The 19,982-nt window shown below is 34.0% G+C and overlaps 1 protein-coding gene across 1 annotated transcript in view; it reads right to left on the bottom strand.

The window, feature by feature from the left end:
- Positions 1-1,188, bottom strand: part of LOC137391329 (sodium leak channel NALCN-like) — a 74,143-nt gene extending 72,955 nt beyond the window's left edge. Inside the window, exon 1 of the mRNA XM_068077768.1 lies at positions 1,125-1,188. The gene's annotated coding sequence lies outside the window, so the exon portion shown is untranslated. The remainder of the gene's footprint in view (positions 1-1,124) is intronic.
- Positions 1,189-19,982: the final 18,794 nt, after the last annotated feature.

Here is a 19,982-nt window from a genome sequence, read left to right as displayed (position 1 = left end):
ATATAGCATTTAGTTTTTTTTAGTAAGGCAAGTAGATAGTCGACTACAGAACTATAATGATATGATCGTCGTTAACTGGTACTACTGCTCATGCGTAAACATGCCAAATGAACATGAATTGTCCCATGAGAAAATTACTCCCGTTTAAAATAAAGTTTTCTGTCCCGTAATGAGTTTCACATAATGCATAGACATTGTGATTACCCCGCATCATGGACATAATGTGAAATCATTTATAAAGTGGCTACCAAAATCACTAACAAGTCACAGTAATTCATAAAAACCTATTAATCGGTTTAATTTTTTAATTGTTTGTACTAGTAAAGCCCACAAAAGATTAGAAAAAAAGATGGTGAAAAAAAGAACATTTAAACAACAAATAATATGAAAAGCTCTAATTTTAATAAAATGGTTATCAATGAAAAATGTTCTTGTTGTCACGAAGCCTTTACAGTAACGAGAGTTGAATTGAAGTGTTGCTATGGTTATACAGGAAACAAGCAGTGCATAAATAGAGGTTGCTATAGAGGTATGAAGCGGGTCTAATTCAGACTAATCCAACTTCATAAATTAACATAACTTATTTATTTTAGTTTTAATATTTGATTTTTTTAATTATATCTTTAATTATCATGGCAGCCTTTTCACTTTCATTCTATCCCTCTTCATGATTCCTGACTTCTCAATTCCTCCTCCTCAATAATTACAAACATTTTTAAAGAATATATTAAATGATGTTTGCATGTTTTGGTCTCATTTACTGCTTCAATTCCATGTATAAAAAAAGCACAGCCATTTACGTTTTATCCAAGTAAAACTTCTTGCGATTGTTCTTTTAAAATCCATGGTCTAAAAACTAAAGGTATGTGGCACTATTAAACACTATTCGGGCATCACAAAGCCAAATTGATCCGAGGAAAAACTGCATACGTAACGTATGAACTGATTCATAAAACTGCCATGTTTTGAGAAACTTAGTATGTTGGAAGTTACTTCATATGTAGAGACAAATACATGTAGTTGTTTACATTTTACATCGTATGTTCAAAAATTGCATGTTAGGGTGTAAAGCAAGGTTTGGCTGTATCATATTACTAGAACTGCTCAATAAAAATTGGTTTTACCTCAAAGGTCTTTGGTGTGTTGCAGCAGATGGAAACAAGACTGAGAAAAGCGCAGCAGTGAAGAACCCACTGAATAGCCGGATGTGCATACCACGAGACTGGTGCTGGCTTGGCGACTGTTACAGCAGCGTCATCATCGAATGTGGCTGAATGGGCCGTGTCAGTACCACCTGGCACCGTTTTACTCCGCCTCGAATGCATCTGTGCGTCAGCTCACTAAACAGCCGTAGAGACTAAACACTGAGAGATATATTCAAAAACACTTTTAACAAAACATTCATACCACAAGAACATCAATTGAAAATAATTTTTCTGTATGTACATGTAATCCTTTCATAGCGCAAAAATAAATATGGCTTAGTGACAAGGAAAGAGAACTGACTTGTTAAAAAGCACAATTGTGCTTTCTAATTGATAAAAGCTGCATCTCTTTGTTGTCATAAATTAACAACCATCAAAAACTTGTATATTCTGTTAACCTTGTAGCTGAGAGTATTATAATCTAAATGAGAAAATGGTATCTTTCACATGAAAGCTTCAGCATTATTTCATGAAATTAACTTTGCTATCGCTTATAAAATGGATTCCACAGCCGCAATACATAAAAAACCATGTAACCTCTACCATCAGAAGGTTATTTTTCATAATTTATCGTATAAACTCCACGAAAAGAACGTAGAACAATAACCAATAGATCTTAGTTTGCCTTATGCGTTATCATAAATATGTATGCAATAGAAGTTGAAAAACTGGAATAAAATCTGCAACTACACAAATACGTTAGTTTGAGCAGCTTCCAACCTGCAGCCTACTAACCTGCAGCCTACTACCTTTCAGTTGTAAATTATTCAAATTTTAATTTTATTATGGGTCTTAATTTTAAAAGTATAACAATACCAAGAAGAATGCTTTTAACATTTTAAGGATGAAATGAAAGAGCTCGACATGAACTGCAGTACATCATATGGTTGTTGGCAGATTATGCAGATCACTCATAATTACGTAAAGTTAACTCATTGCGAATCAATACACCAACAGCCTTTTCAACTAAGAAATGATAGCGCAGCAACTGATTGAGCTAGCCTACTTGAGTCATGTTTTCTCCATTCTTCAGTTGCCTACTTGACCTCATACCTCACGCCAAACTAACATGTCAACATGACACCAACATGTTAATTACTACATGGTGAAAAAACAAACTGATCAAGGTATTTCTGTTCAAAAGTAAAAAGTGTATGTAAATAAAATTTCGGTGTATCCCATAAAGTTTGACTAATTTCATACCTCCATTCTGTCGTGTCTCATGCCATTACTTTATAGAGCAATCCTGACGTTAGCTCTGCGTAAAACTTTCAGCTGAAATCTAATAATTGAAGTTAGTCAAACATAATAGCAGTAAAAACTCCCCATAAGCTATAAATCTTGCTTTAGACTTGACTCTCTCAATATAACTATGCTTAGATTAAACAGGACAATTGTTACAAGGATATGATACAAAGCATTTTAGATAACAAATAAGTGATGAACAAAAAACTTGAAAATAGGTTATAGATTATTAGCTTTTTATATTTCGCAGCTTAAGGCCTACAGTTTCCATATAATAAATTTATAATATTCTGTAGCCTACTGGTCACTTTTCTGGCTAATGTGGTAAACAGATGATTCAATAAAGAACTTTTCACAGCAATTCTATCAAAAGTGTAACCTGTTACAGATCAATAACGGCCAATAACAGAAGGCTATTGTTTCCCCACAGATTTCATCTCAACCAGATTATCTGTTCATGTAGAGCTCATTAATCAAATCAATTACTGGACCAGCTCACTCAGTCGACTTTAATCAAAAATATTTTACATATCGATTATGTCACGAACCATGAGCAAAATTATTCGTGCTTTTATATTTTTACAATATCCAAAATTATTAGAAGCAAATTTTTTATAACAGTTTGGCAAAGTTGACTAAAGCTTTCAAACTGTCGCATAAAATAAAGTTTTATTATATGAAAATTTTCGACCCGAAATTCATAAGTTAACATTTACAGATAACTAATGCAGCTGATCTACGGTCATTTTTCATAACACGTCCAAGATAACGATGCATGATACCATCGGATGAATGGCTACACCAGTCCTGCCGTCATCAACTCTAGCCTATTACTACAGCTTCATAGTTAGTTTGAACCAAGCTTTACTGAATTCATTGTGTTTCATGCAACATGGCACTTACAGATAGTTTTTTTTATTTCATACTGGGATACAAACACAATAAACAACGAGTACAACCCCAATGCAACCCTAAAAAAAACAATGAAAGCGGTAGATTTTAGTATCTCACAATATCTGAACAGTTTTCAAATTCATAAAAGCAGACGCAACAAGACACATTGTGACAAGTAACGTTGAAGAACGATTACCCCCCTATCAATTACCTGCGCCTTCGAAGCAAATTATTATTAGCAGTTCCTAGCTAGCAAGTCGCAGACGGCAGCTGAGAAGCAACTTTACTACAAAAGTTGCCTAAATTCTACATCTGAGAAATTGTAAATAGTCGAGCGGTATTTCGTCACCGAGTTTATGGGCAAAGAAAATGAACAAACCTTGACCTCTGTGTGACCTCAAGGCAACTTTTGTTTTTTCGAGCAGCGACAACTCCTGATAAAACAGCAGTGTTTTTAATCAAGGGTTGTCTTTTCTTGTTAAAGCAGTTTGGAACAATGCTATCCTAATTTTAATCACAATTTGCTCACGAAGAATCTCGAAAAAAATAAAAAAGCGTAAAAACTCTACGCTTTCCTGTGGCTATTATTTTTATTCATCCTTCTATTTTTGCTTTTTTAATTTCATTTGCTACTAAATTATTGTAACCACTAAAACATCTTCTGGGGCTCCAACATTCGACCTTTTATCCTACTTAACACAATTTCTAGCTCCCCAATAGAGTGAGGCCAAAAAAGAGTTAAAAAGCATTAGTTCTAGTTGCAGGCCCAAAAGGACCCTCAGGTTGTCTCGTATGAGGGTCTTTAGATGAGGTTGTCTTTAGATGTATCTAGTAACGTATCTATTATGCCAATATTACCCAACCCAACCGGCTTCGGCTCAAGTAAATAATGTAAACCATTGCTTGCATCTTCACTCCTTCAACAACAGAATATCTACATCCTGTTTTAACTGGTTTGGCTGACTATGTGGTTTAATCTAAAAATAAACCGCAGAGCTCGGTTTTACATCTTTTCTAACCTGTCTATGTCACGTTTTAAGTAGGGATCCCACTCTTGGCAGCCATACTCTAAGACTCGCCTAACTAGGGTTTCATATGCAACTTTTCATTTTTCATATCAGTATTTTTTAAAAACCTGTCAAACACTCCTATCAACCTGCTTGCATTGATAATGTATTTTATCTAAATCTGTACTAGCACGCTCTACACCTAGGTATGGATGGTTTCCATTGTTTGTATGTTATTTGTAAGAAAGAACTCCTGTACAGAATCCGTTTCATTAACTAATAGGACAGGGCACTTAGAAGCAGTCATTTGCAGCTGCTAGGTAAAGGCCCAAGACTGAAGTTTGTCCAGATCTTCTAGAAAGATATGAGAATTTTGTCTTGTAACACCGATAACAAGTTTTGATACAATTCCAGTACAAATGACTTCAAATAAATTAAATTGATATGGACTGTTTAACTTGATGTTTTCATGTTAACCTCATGATTTTTTAAATAGCTTATGCATTTTGGAAATAGTTTGCACTTTCAAACTTTTGTTCTGTTATGTGTTGTTATTCATAAGTGTAACCCGTGGTGTTTATGAACAATGCAGCTAATGAATGTCATTAGAATAAAATAGCTCATATGTTTGTTCAGTTTTAAAGCCAGATACCTGTTTTGTCCCCAACTCACACACTGAGAATGTTAAGGTTTGAGATGTTGCTTTTTTGTCGATTGGTAGTCACCAAGATGAATGAACTCTCTCTCCCCCCCCCCTTTCTCTCTCTTTCTCTCTCTCTCTCTCTCTCTCTCTCTCTCTCTCTCTCTCTCTCACTCACTCTCATTCTCTCTCTCAGGTGAGAGTCTTGGTAAGTCTTGGTCAGTCAAGATGACCAAGACTTCCCATTGTTGTGGCTTATGTATGATAGCAGATCTTCACTCAGCTCCATGACAAATAGTTGTCTGCCATGACTTTGTATTGACCTGCTCCCATTTGAAATTACTCTTGGTTACATCTTTATAGTGGAGTCTAGGCCTTCCCTGATTGTGCTTACCGTCACATAGTTGTGAGTATAATAGTTGACATAGGAGCTGATCTTGTTGCATTCTGTGTACATGCGCAACTTTATCGCTAAAAAAAGTAATAATTGCACCAGGTATTTATTTAAAAATATTGTGTTTAAAATTGATTAATATATGGTTTTCTCACTGACCAGTAGTAAGCTCTTGCTATTTTTTGATGGAGTTGGTAATTACCTCTTTCTCGCTGACTGCCTCAGATGTTTTGCAAGAAAAGAGTAAGATAGTTTTTAAACTACAGCATCACTAGGCTTTTGGTATTAGTTCAAGGTACCTTAGATGCTTCCTCAGACACAAATATTTCATGGTGCTCCCTGCATGCAAACAGTGACTATCAGTTGGCAGAGATAGTCCAAGTCTAGCAATTAGGAGAAGTGAATGAAGACCAGCTCACTACACTCGCACTCATCACATCGCAAAATCTTTGAACATATTGCCTCATTCCAAACTTGCTCATTTCTGTATTTGTATTACAAGTTTTGAAATCTTGCGTAAACTATGTCCTAAGTATTTGTATTTAACCTTCTAAACATATAACAAACATCGTTTTCTATTCTGTGACACCAACATACTACATAAAACACTGTTTGCTTCCGTTTATGAACTTTTTTGTTTTTACAGTTTTCAATTCACTATCCAACTCCTCTGCAGTACTGTTAGATTACCGACTTTTAAAACACTTTTGTTTAACTCTCTCAATAATTCCTTATTTTCGTCCTCTAATTCATTCATTTCTTACTTCTTTTGGCAAGTAATGAAAAACGGAATTTTATTAATCATTGCTAATAGCAATAAAAAAGTTATACTTACAATGATACATACCAGAATAAGAGAGTATCAACCACAAACGAGCATTTTGGTGATGGCTGAAGTCTAGTTTTAGAATGAGGCAAAAGCAAATATTTGGGATACTGATGAGCAACAAACTTTCACCAGCTAGTTTTGTAATCTATGTGACTAAACAGACAAAAACAAAAATGAAGCTAAAGATTCAACTAATTCAAGTTTTTGGGTGACAATTAGACCAAGTTTGTTAAAACAAGTTGGATGCAAAAAAGAGTTTTTGAACAATCTGAGCAACACAAAGAAATAGACGAGGCCTGCGGCAGCATTTTTTCAACTTCCTGGTGCATTCTCTAGCTCATGGTTGATAAAGCTGACAAGGTTCTAACACACCTTCACACAAATTAAACATTTTTGCTGTTATTAAAAATGCTTATTTTATATTTTAGGCAAGGACTTCTCTAAATTGCTAAATGACTCTGCATTTAAAATTAAATTAATTGATTATTACTTTTTTATAGAATTTTTTACCAGTGATTTTGAAATATAATTTACTCTTCCATTTATTTATAAAGCACAGTAATGTAAAGTAGTAGAACCAAAAAATACAGAAATGCATTTTAAAAGGTTTGTATTTCTCTTTGGCATATTTCATGAAAGCACTTCTCTAATTTGATTTCAATACATCTAAAAAGTTGCTAAATATTATACATTGAAAATTTAATTTATTTAAAAGATTTTTATAAAAATTTTCAATCAGTGTGATGTTAAATATAATATACATTTTTATTTATTTATAAATGACAGCAACAAAAAGTAGTAGAAACAAAATGAAATACTAAAATGCATTTGGAAAGGCTTTTTCATACTTAAAAAAATATTATTTGGCTACAAGAAAAAAATTGGCATCGCTGCATATAAAAATCAATGCAGCAAGCAAAAGACTAAACAGGCAGTTGCCTCTGATAACAGATAGCATCTGAGCGCACCAATGGAAAGTCAATGGCAGGGGTACAATAATCGTGTCTCGGTACTAAGTATTCTCCAAAATTGCTAACTGTAATGTTGTTAGCCTTCATAGGTGGGTTGTAGACTGGTTTCACAGATTTTTCTATAATTTTCTTTATCTTTCCAATGATCTTTAATACTATCTCTGGTTCTTCGTCAAACAGGTTCTTCATTTCATTTGGATCATCTAAAATTTACAGGAGAGAATACCTCTTGCAACAACAAAGAGTAAATTTAAGGCGCAATGATCTACATTAGGTGAAATTCAGCAATATATTGCTAAAAGTTGAAGTGTGCTAGATGCTATACATTTTCTCATTCTCTATTAAAACTGATGGACTGGCGCAGCGTCCTCCCACAAATAAAAGCAACACTTCTATAGAATCTGATGCAACAAAACCAATTTTTTAGTGATTTTATAAATTTTACTTGTCAATCTAGTGATCAAATTTTATCAAGTTTGCTTATTAACCAAATACCTTTTATTTGTAAACAATTGCTATTGTTTGCAAATAAATGGTATTGTTATTGTTTGATTGCAAGGTGTACACAGCGATTAAAAGTGTATTTGTTTAAACTGCTCAAGTATTATTAGAATCAAACTGTGCAGTCCCATTGTGTCGGTATATATAAGTCTTTTATGAGATTTTTAAATTGATATTTTCATTTTCTAAAGCTAGTTGCTTTAACAATCTTCCACTTAATGTCCGTTCTTTTAGCAGAGAAAGGTTATTTTAGCAGAGAAAGCTATTTTTATACATATATACATAAACTTATAAATAAATTAAATCTATATGGTAAACTTTTATATACTGCTATATAAAAAATTATATAGCAATATAATTTATATATATATATATATATATATATATATATATATATATATATACTGTATATATACAGGAAACCTAACGGCCAATACAGAGTCGCTAATCATGGCAGCCCAGGAGCAAGTGCTTCCAACAAGGCAACTCCAAACGAAAATCTATCACACTAGAGACGATCCTAGATGCAGACTGTGCAAAGATGCACCTGAGACCATCCAACACATCATCAGTGGATGCAAGCAGCTAGCAGGGAACGCATACACTGAGCGACATAATCATGTCGCAGGTGTTGTGTATAGAAGTCTACGTGATGAGTATGGCCTTAATAAACCACAACACTGGTGGGAAGCTCCTGGTAAGGTAAATGAAAATGACCGCGCTAAGATCCTCTGGGACTTCTACATCCAAACTGACAAGCATGTTCTAGCAAACCAACCAGATATAGTGGTGGTAGACAAGGAGAACAAGAGGGCTACTATAATAGATATAGCAGTACCCAATGACTACAATATAGCCAGCAAAGAAAAAGAAAAGGTAGAGAAATATCTCCCTCTTGGAGAAGAAATTGAAAAATGCTGGAATGTAAGAACAACTGTAATCCCAGTAGTCATTGGGGCACTGGGCGCAATAACACCGGCGCATAAAATGTGGCTTGCCCAAATACCAACAACAATCAACTCAGGTGAGTTGCAGAAAAGTGCGCTATTGGGAACAGCTAAGATCTTGAGGCGAGTGCTCAAACTCCCAGGTCTCTGGTAGGAGACCCGAGTTAGAGCAGAATTTACCACCCATACGGGGTAGCCGGGGTGAGGAAACAATTTTTATACTGTCTATATATATATATATATATACACTGTATATATATCTATTATAGAGATAGAGCAGAAATTACCACCCATATGGGTTAACCAGGGTGAGGAAACAATTTTATATATATATATAATATATATATCATGCAAACAGCAAGGAGAATTAGTACCCCACCTTTCACATTAAAGAGACATCGGACTACTCGTTTACCATCCACAATTCTGTGACAATCGTCTCCTGTAACTTCTGGAAGGTCTGGTGATTCCTCTGGTTGAGGCCACTCAGACTTCAGCGTGTCAGGATCCACCAGGTAGTACTGGTCACCATAGATTAGCTTGTAGTCTCTCCATCTAAAGTATGTTATACTCATTTATTCTTTTTATACCGATGGAATGGGTATTATTCATTTTTAGTCAGTACTTAGACTGCTCGTCTGGTACTTTTACCTTCTACCGGATAACCTTGAAAACGGATACAAACTGCATCATCAGTTGGATCGCTTGTGACTAAACTGGTAACATCTGCTTTAAGCTGGGGCAAATCTGGGCATCCTGTCGAAACCAAGTGAATACCCAAAAGAGTTTGACTAGACTTCCCAGAAAGTGTGCCATGGCCACTTTCAAAAGCGGGGATAGATAAACTTATTCTCTGGCTAGCCGCTGCAGCAGACCAAGGATGCCAGTCTATTTGAACCTGCTCTCTAGAAAGAGTGACTCTAGTAATACAAAAACTAATGTTCCTTAACACCTTTTGCAAGCAGTTTTAAAAAGTCAGTACATCTTTAAAAAATGATCTTTCTTAATTTTTTTTATACTAAATTTTTCAACAGCCAGGCTAGACAGACTCATCGCATCTCATTATTTTAAAAACCTTAATGGGAATTTTCAATGGTTCTTTTCAATTTCTTTCGACTATTTTTTTGTCCGATACTAAAAAGTGTCATGCCCTATTCACTCACTTGTTGGTGCTATTCATTCACCTGTTGGTGCTACTCAATCACCTGTTGATGCTATTCACTCATATGTTGGTGCTATTCACTCAACTGCTGGAGCTATTCATTCACTCGTTGGTCCTATTCACTTACCTGTTGGTGCTACTCATTCACCTGTTAATGCTAGTCACTCACCTGTGGGTGCTAGTCAGTCACCCGTTGTTGCTATTATTCACCTTTAGGCACTATTCATTCACCTAGTTCACCATTCACTAGTTATTTGGTCATCTGTAAGTGCTATTTGCTTACCTGTAGGCTGCATCTTTAGTTGCACACTTGGGAGGTCTGAAAAAGTTTGCCCTAACGTCGCCTAATGCCACAGGAAATTGTTTTCTGAGATGGTACTTTCTCAGCTGAGGATGGGCATAAGTGGAACCCAGGTTAGCTAACTGCGATACCCCATCTAGACCTGTCAAATACATGTAGCATGAACGGTGAATAAAGCCTATAAACCACACATAAATTATAACTGACTCTAAATATTCTATTCCACAAATTCAGTTTTATTGGACTTCAGTAATGATTAAAACTACAGTTTTTGCAAAAAAGTTACATTTATGAAATAATTGTTTGCAAGACGTTCTGAACAGAATTAAGTAGTGCTGTCCAAGTGTTACCCATTTTGTTCTATCTTCAGCTTTACTATTCCTTGGTTTTCAGGGAACGGTGGACCTGCTTAGACCTTCATAGTCAGTGTTCCACAATTGTGAAGATTACGGGGAGGGGCATGTGCTGATTACTATCAACTTACAGCCATTTCAACATGCTGAAGGTTTTGCACCAAACAAAAATGCAAAAAGAAATCTATTCTGGGTCATCAGCCTAAAAAACACTACTGAATGCTTTTTTTCATTAGTTTTACCACAGTTTTCTACAAAGTGAATGTTTGATTTTCTGGTCATAAATGTATTTTTCTATCATAAAGAGCTTGGCGTCTGTTTAGAATTAGCAGTAATATATTTTTACATTATTATTTTAATTGGGACATCATTAGGCTGTTAAGCCATTACGTCGTTACATCATTACATCATTACACTGTTACGCCACTACACTGTTACACTGTTGCACCGTTACTATGTTATGCCATTACGCCGTTTTGCTGTCACACTTGCATTGTTACATCATTACACTGTTACATCCTTCCACTGTTACCTGTTCCAGTTCTTACTACCAATTAGAAACTTTCAAGCTTAACCTTAACGGAGATTTGAAACGGTATAAGTCTACCGACCTGCTTTAATACAAATCAACTCACTCTACTCATAGTACACCTTGGATGCCACTGTTACCCCAACGAGTGAACTATTTCGTGGTTATCGTCTCTTGCTATTTGATAGTAAGTAACCTTTCTTACAATATCACAAACAAGCTGACATCTCCTAGCGTAATACCACAAAATAAATATATTCACCTGGTATTTTGAAGCTGTTTGGTTTTTTCCCAAGCTTTCCTAGATGTACAAATGTCGGTAGCCAGTCAGTGACATGAACCAAGAAATCTCTATCGGTGCCTTTCGTTCTATAATGAAGCCTTGGATCATAATATATGGTTGGAATTCTAATTCCCCCTTCCATATATGATGACTTTCCATTTCGAAGAGGATAGTTGTTAGCATAAAATTCCTCACTACCGTAGAATGAGGTTTGACCAGCTCCTCCATTCTAGAAATTAATTAACCGAAACTAATTTAGAAACAGGGAAGAAAAGCCTGATAGCCTTTGTACTCAAGACTCAACAATGTTAGCAGTCAGTGAGGTCTGGAACACTAATTAACACTACAGCTTTGTAGAGAATTGCTAATAAAATTGCCTACTGTAAATGATTTAGCCAAGTCAAATATTTTCGGTAAAAGAACTCATCTAGAAAGTTTATATTCACTAGTACCAGGGCAGTCCAGTGCACTGTAAGAGATTGTTGGGTGTAATAGCTATACATACAACTATTTCAAAATGCTAGACCAGAAATCTAAATGTTGTGAGTTTAAATACCTTACTATGCAATTTTTTTGCAACTTTAACCCATGGCTTTGGACAGTCGTTGGATAGGGCTCATATTATAGTAAAGACTCTCATGTCACAGTATTATCGGTAAAGAAGTTCATCGGAAAAATTAATAATCATTCTCATTTTACCTGAAAAAAGTCTTTCTGTTGTCAAACCACATAACTCATTATGTTGGATAATATGAATTCTTCATCTGCTTATTTTGCTGTAAAACTGCTTTTACTATGTACATACTAGTCCGCTGGAAGTCGCGTCCGCCGTGAAATATCATGACGTGTGTTTCACTGACGTGACAGTGGAGTGGTGCAGATGGTAGCGTTCTTGACTGGAATTCCACACATGTGGGTTTGGATTAGATTATCTATTGGATTAGATTAGTTATTAGATTATCTTGTGGTGCCATCTTTTTTCCTAACACTCTTGGCGTGATTTTTATTATAATTAAGATCCAAGTACAGGTTGTAAGTGTAACTGCTAGTTTGAGATTTCAAAATATGAGCCTGATGATGACCTGGTGATGACCTTCAGAAATAGGACTTGTTTAAATATAATTCTTTTACTCCTCACTAAAGTCACCGTTAAACTTTTGTTTTTCTAGTAATTTTTAGATACTAAAGATTTTATTTGTGTGAATAAAAAAGTCATAAAAATGAGAAGACTAATTTAATTAAATTACTTATAATTAGTTTAAGAGTAAAACTCTTTATCATAAGATTTTAATTTAATTGAATTATTAATGAATTAACTTGAATTTATTAGAATTGAATTGTAATGAATATTTACGTTAGTTGCTAAAGAGCTCAATTAAATATATTTAATGTGACACTTATGTGACCTTAAGAGGTCACTCATACTGTTATCTCAGCCCCCCTTAACTCCCTCGGCAGGTAGAATTAGAGCTAGATATTGCTTGTATCTATAGGATTAACTAGTTAAGAAGCCTCTTTGCTTATATGCATGTGCCACTTTGTTAATACGCAGTAGTGGATATTGCATATACCAGCTAATATGGAAAAACAGCTGCATGGGTGAACAACTTCTCATATGTGGTAGGGCATTTGTCACACTATTCCAACCAAAAATGGTCATAACTTTCTGAGTCTTTTTGATGTAACAGAATGTAATAAAAAAAACTATTTTAATACTTACATCAGAAGAAAATATTATAATGGTATTTTTGTTTAGGCCTGCATCTTTTAGAGCTGTTCTTGTTTGTCCAACCAAGTTGTCTAAAGCAGAGACTAAACCTACAAAAAGAATAAAAATGCAGACCAATGTATGACTAAACATTTTTTGATAAATGCACACATGTGGCATGCAATACAGCATAAATAATAATAATAATAATAACATTGATAATAAAAATTAGCCTAGTTTTATGTAGGTATCATTGTCAGGTTGTGTGCGAAGTGTCGCTAAGCTAACTCATTCTGAAATGAGTCTGGGTGCTGCTATTCGTACCTCAAAAGTCATGAGTTATGAAAATGGGATAATTCTTGCATTTTTACTCATTCATCAGATATTGGCTCAGGTTACGCATCCAGCTTGAAATTTGGTTTATAATGCCAACTCTTGAAGTTCCATAACACATGTCATAGGAATGAGAATAGGGAAAACAATTACAACTGTTGGTCCTTAAAAAGACTTATTCATTAGTCCAATGAAGACAGCTATGTTATGAACTTTTATGATAGACAATACAGTTGTGAACTATGTAAATGGTTAAAAACATATTAAAAGCAGATTTGAATCAGTGGCTAACACTTTGTGGGAGTTGCCCTCACAAGTATGGAACAACTATCGATCTACTTTGTGGGAGTTGTCCTCACAAGTATGGAACAACTATCGATCTAAATTGTAGATCAAAAATTAAATATGAGTACATATTGCCAAATTTTGTATTAGTCCAAGGTGACAATGCATAATGCTGATGATAACTATGATAATTATGCATAATGCGCATAATTTAAAAATAATTTACAATTATTGATGAATAAATTTAAAAACAAATATCGTAAATCTACACGCAACCAACTTGTATTATTTACTTGAGCAACTTTTTAATTAGGCACATAACCCTAAATATTCGGCTCAAAATAATCTACTAATTAGTGTTAGGGTTTTAATAGTGATGTAGTAATGTATTATAACATGGTTATTTAAATGAACATGTTATAACTCTAATAACAGCCTACTAAACAACTAGAGCTTATAGAGTTCCCTAAAACCAGCAGTTGTATATTACATCTCTTATTTTTTATCAGCCCGCGGTTGAGTGTTTATAAGGCTGATTTTCAGGAACTAGATAAAATTTTGAAACCGAATATTTTTGTCAATTTGGTAAAAGGCACGGTGCATATACATGTGAAGTTGGCATGAAATCAAAACAGAAATGTAAAAACGCATAGTCTTCACGTACACTCATACACTCACACACACCACACACACACGCACTCACACTTATACACAGAGATAAAGTGGGCTTCATTAATAAAGGGGCATATGCTTGGAAAGTTTAGACAAAAATTTCCAAAAAATTTGCCAACCACTGTAAAAATGCATAGTATTCATGCAGACCAACAGACGCACTACGACAAAATAGGATTTAGTTATATATTGATTTCTCAGAAAATTTGATTATGATTTATTCATCAAACTCTAGGTAAAAATTTGCTCATTAGTGTTTAGGCTAATCTACATGAGTTGATTTGGCAGAGAGAGCAATTTGAGTTAATGCGACTTTTTTGCCACCACTGTTGACCTTTTTGGGAATTTTGCCTCATACCGCTGTTTGAATTTTAGGCACACTAAACCGCTACCCCGTGTTTGCTATCTAAGATTACTCAAATTGTTAGCTAAAATTATCACCTACCCAAGTACTTCCTTCTTCTCCTTGTCTCAAGGTTGGACGAATCTAAGAAATTATGGGTGTCGAACATCTCTTGTGTGTTCTGAAAGCACACGGCGTGTTACATCTGTGTATGAGTATGTAAAGCAGCTCGCATGCACAGAAAACCTACCAAAGTCTACTCCATGTATTTATGGGGAAGAAGCATTTCAAATATTGTTGAAAAGATTCTACTTCCACTAAGCAGCTTTCATTTTTGAAATAAGATGTGTAAATAATTGAACTGTATATGCATTTTTGATATTTTATGTTGATGCATTCCAGTACAGAAAAGTTGGGAAAATTGTCTATTTGTATCTATGTATAACTATGTCTATTTGTATCTATGTATAACTATGTCTATTTGTATCTATGTATAACTATGTCTATTTGTATCTATGTATAACTATGTCTATTTGTATCCATGTATAACTATGTCTATTTGTATTTATGTATAACTATGCCTATTTGTATCTATGTATAACTATGTCTATTTGTATCTATGTATATCTATGTCTATTTGTATCTATGTATATCTATGTCTATTTGTATCTATGTATATCTGCGTCTATTTGTATCTATGTATATCTATGTCTATTTGTATCTATGTATATCTATGTCTATTTGTATCTATGTATATCTATGTCTATTTGTATCTATGTATATCTATGTCTATTTGTATCTATGTATATCTATGTCTATTTGTATCTATGTATAACTATGTCTATTTGTATCTAATAGGTACAACCCGCCATTCAGCAAAAATGTAGCTAATAACATCGGTAAGATTTTCTTTAATATCCTGGACACAGAGTTCCCTAAATCACACGCTCTCAGTAAGATCTTCAATAGAAACTTTGTGAAATTAAGCTACAGCTGTATGAACAATGTGAGCAGTATCATTAGCGCTCATAATACCAGATTGCTGCAGCATCACAATGAGACCCCTATAACTACAGAACCAAGAGAATGCAACTGCCGACATAAGAATGGCTGCCCACTACAAGGAAAGTGCCTGAGCAAGTCAATTATATATAAGGCGACAGTCACCACCAATGATCAATCTGCGGAAGAACATTACATAGGATTGACTGACACCACATTCAAACAACGCTATTACAATCATATGACAACCTTTAGAAATGTAGAGAAAAGATCAAGCACCGAGCTCAGTAAGCACATATGGACCTTAAAAGACCAAGGCATAGAATATAACATCAAGTGGAGCATAGTCAAAAGAGCTACATCATACAACAAGACCACAGGCAGATGCAACCTATGTCTGTATGAGAAATTTTATATTATATACAATCCTAACATTGCTACCTTAAACAAACGCTGCGAACTAGTTTCAACATGTAGACATGCTGGCAAATTCCTTTTAAGCAATTTTAAGACTTAACTTTTAAACTTCTGCATTGTTGAGGCTTTAAATCGTGTTGCTTGCTAATTTTAATCCTACGTATCAGTGGTGTATTTAGGTATTTTAAGACCTACGCTTTTATTTCCATCTATATATAAGTCGTTTTCAGTGCTAACAATTTTATCTGATGATTATTGCATGGCAATATGAAACTATTAGTAATAAAGTTGTTTTAAACCTAACTTTAACTTTCATTTTTACTCAATTCTATTTGTATCTATGTATATCTATGTCTATTTGTATCTATGTATAACTATGTCTATTTGTATCTATGTATATCTATGTCTATTTGTATCTATGTATAACTATGTCTATTTGTATCTATGTATAACTATGCCTATTTGTATTTATGTATATCTGCGTCTATTTGTATCTATGTATATCTATGTCTATTTGTATCTATGTATATCTATGTCTATTTGTATCTATGTATAACTATGTCTATTTGTATCTATGTATATCTATGTCTATTTGTATCTATGTATATCTATGTCTATTTTTATTTATGTATATCTATGTCTATTTGTATCTATGTATAACTTTTTATTAACATTAGGCTATCATCAATAAAATGATGCTTTTCGTAATACGTCAAAAGAAACAAAAAATACAGTTAAAATGCTATTATATCTTATTTTATGCAGTTTGATTACATACAGTATGAGTCATGGTGACTACCATATAAACATAATATATATTTTATATATCGCATTTTCCTATACACCAGTTATATTTAGTTTTATTACTTTCTTTGTATTGGTGTTTGATTGTATTTCTAAAATCTACGCATTATTATACATACTGTTATATGTATATATTTTTTATTGGGCACTCCATAATCTTTTTTTAAATGTTTTACATATGGTGGCACCAAAAAATGCATAAAGACTTGTTTAAAAGAATAAGTTATTTCTAATAATTGAAGCCATTTTAACAGAATATTTCACACCTAGTAAAACAGCTTCATTGATTTTTTATAAGATACTGTTTGTTATCATTATCTATAATCAATAATCAATAATAAATAGACTAGAATATTCTCCATAGTAAATAATTGACAGACTATAGAGTGATGTCTATAATCTACAGCCTGTCTTCCATAGTGTATAATTTACAGTCTATAGTCAATAAGTGGAATCTATAGTTTATAATGTAATTGCACTATCATTTATGATTTATAGACTCCATTCATCAGTCTATAGTCTACAGCTGATAGCTTATAATCTAATCAATAGAAATTCAGTATTAAGTGGAAGATGTAATAATGCAGTTCAATATAAAAAAACATTAAAAGCCTAATTAAAAAAATATTTCTGTTTAAAATGAAATTTTTGTCAATAAAATAAAAACCATTGTATTTGTTTATTTGTTTTAAATTAATGTCAGGCATGTTTTAATAGAAAGGTGCTCAACCATCCTTTTTGAAACGATGTTTTATTCTATCCACATACAAGCTAAGACAGTACTGGTGGGTGGTAGCTTGAATACTACTAGATATTAGTATGATAGTTTCTACTAAACAACATCCAAGCTTTATTTGATATTAATAGCAACTTTAGCAAGACAAATCAACAGCGCGTCTTTTAAAATGTTAAACCTAAAATTCGTAACAGATTTTTAAACACGAGAGATACGTTTTTTTTACAATTACTGCTAGCAGTTGGCTGAACAAGTTGAGAGTTGTTTTACCTTTACTACTTAAAAATATTGTAGTTTTTTTTTACTTTAAATTTGTTTATTTTTTGATAAAACCGTCTTGACTATAAAGTTTTAACAGTTGCACAAATATTTACCATCATATAATCATGGCAACTATTAGCGTTACAGAGGTTAATGGTATCCTAGCTTTACCGCTAGCATTCTTAAAGCAGTGTGAAAAGCATTAGGAGTTATCAATACACTGTTAGATTCATGTACAGCAATAAGCAAGGGAGGCAAATTCTATTATCATCTCTCATAGTCACATGCATTTCATTGCGTTATCGTTTACAATGTGACCACCTACTTATGGCTACTGATACATATATATCAATACTGAGATCATGATTAGTAATACCTGCAAGGGAGTGTGTGGGGCAGTAGAAGTTATTAACACATTGTTAAATTTATGTACAACAGTAAGCAAGGGAGACAAATCTCATTAACATTGCTCTTGATCACATGCCTTCCATTGAATTATCGTCATCCATGTGACCAGCTGCTTATGATTAGTGATACATATTTATAAATACTGACATCATGATTAGTAATATTGTAAGGGAGTGTGAGGAGCAGTGGGAGTTATCTTACATATTGATATGACAGGTTCCATTACCAGTGCTCATAGACGCGTGTATTTTCTGTTACTATCTACATCAGACCACCTGCTTATGACTACCGATACAAATATACTGTAAATACTGACATCATGATTAGTAATACCTGTAAGGGAGTATGTGGAGCCGTGGGAGTTATCCACATAAATAGAGGAGCTTCCTTGCCCTTGTGATCAAGTATCATATCTTGGATATCTCGAGTGTCTTGTATCTGAATGAATAGAAAATAACTTTATTTATTCCTAAACTTTAAAGGTTCACTGGCAACAAAATTCACATTACAGTTATTTGGTATCAAAAGATCACCATGTCTTACTCTGCTGATTTGGAGGTGCAAAGTATGTGGAAATGTGATTACAAGCTCTTAAAAGCTCAAAAACGAACAGTTAATTGCAGCCATCACCAAAACGCCGTAGATTGGAATCCTTTTCCAAAACGGCTCAAAGGAAACATACTTGAACACGTTGGCTTCTGTTTACAGTGTCATGCAACCTCATTCGTGTAAATATTTTCACAAATATACTTCACGCATTCAATCGTGTCCATACAATCACAGTCCTGCAGCAACTATCGTGAAGGGAAATAGAGATTGAACAATTCACGACAGCAGATTACCATCGCCGAAGTGATGCATTGCCCAGGCAAAATCATGGTTGCAATATTGGGAAAGTTTGGCAGCTGCAATAGTTCTTTACATATCCCCGTTGCCTCGACGATCTCATCGGTTTGTGATCCGCGTAGTCAACAAATAATCGTCGAGAGGACAACCCCTACATACGGTGATACAGTGTGAACCAGCTTTTATTTATCAAGAGATTGCACCATAGTCACGTAGTTCTGATTTGATGACAGTTGAGTGGGTGGTGAATGTTTATGCTGACTCACCAGTTAGACATTCTCACTGGGGTTGCTGATTCTGTGCCTATCAAGTGTGTCTTATGCAAATCTATGAATAATATTTAGCCTAACAGACAGCACCAGCTTTTTGAGATATTTTGCAACAGTAGCACACAAGTGTTTGATCAAAACCACGAAAAAGTTCAAAAGATTAAACAGCGCTAGTGACTTTTTATCGATTTATAATATAATAAATATAATATTCGATAATATATATAAATACATATAGAAACCATCCGATTATTAAAATAAGACAATCATATGACATCAATATTATTTTTTGACATAAAATTTTTTACGTATTCTATTTCAAAATGTTTGTGATTTGTTGCATAGCGAGCAAACATTGAGAATATTTGTAAGGCTTTGATTATGGTTGTCAGTGTTATCTTTTACTTCAGTTTCCTAGAGTGTCTGAGGGTTGTCACGAAGTTGGACCAGGATGCTGACAGCTTAATGAAACATATCTCTATGTAAGACATGTAAGACATGAAACATATCTCTATGTAAGACATGTAAGACATGAAACATATCTCTATGTAAGACATGTAAGACATGAAACATATCTCTATGTAAGACATGTAAGACATGTAAGACATGAAACATATTTCTATGTAAGACATGTAAG

The sequence above is a fragment of the Watersipora subatra genome, chromosome 3, assembly GCF_963576615.1.
Source record: "Watersipora subatra chromosome 3, tzWatSuba1.1, whole genome shotgun sequence".
NCBI lineage: Eukaryota > Metazoa > Bryozoa > Gymnolaemata > Cheilostomatida > Watersiporidae > Watersipora > Watersipora subatra.
Note: the sequence above shows the minus strand (reverse complement) of the source record. Positions and strands in the feature narration are given on the sequence as shown.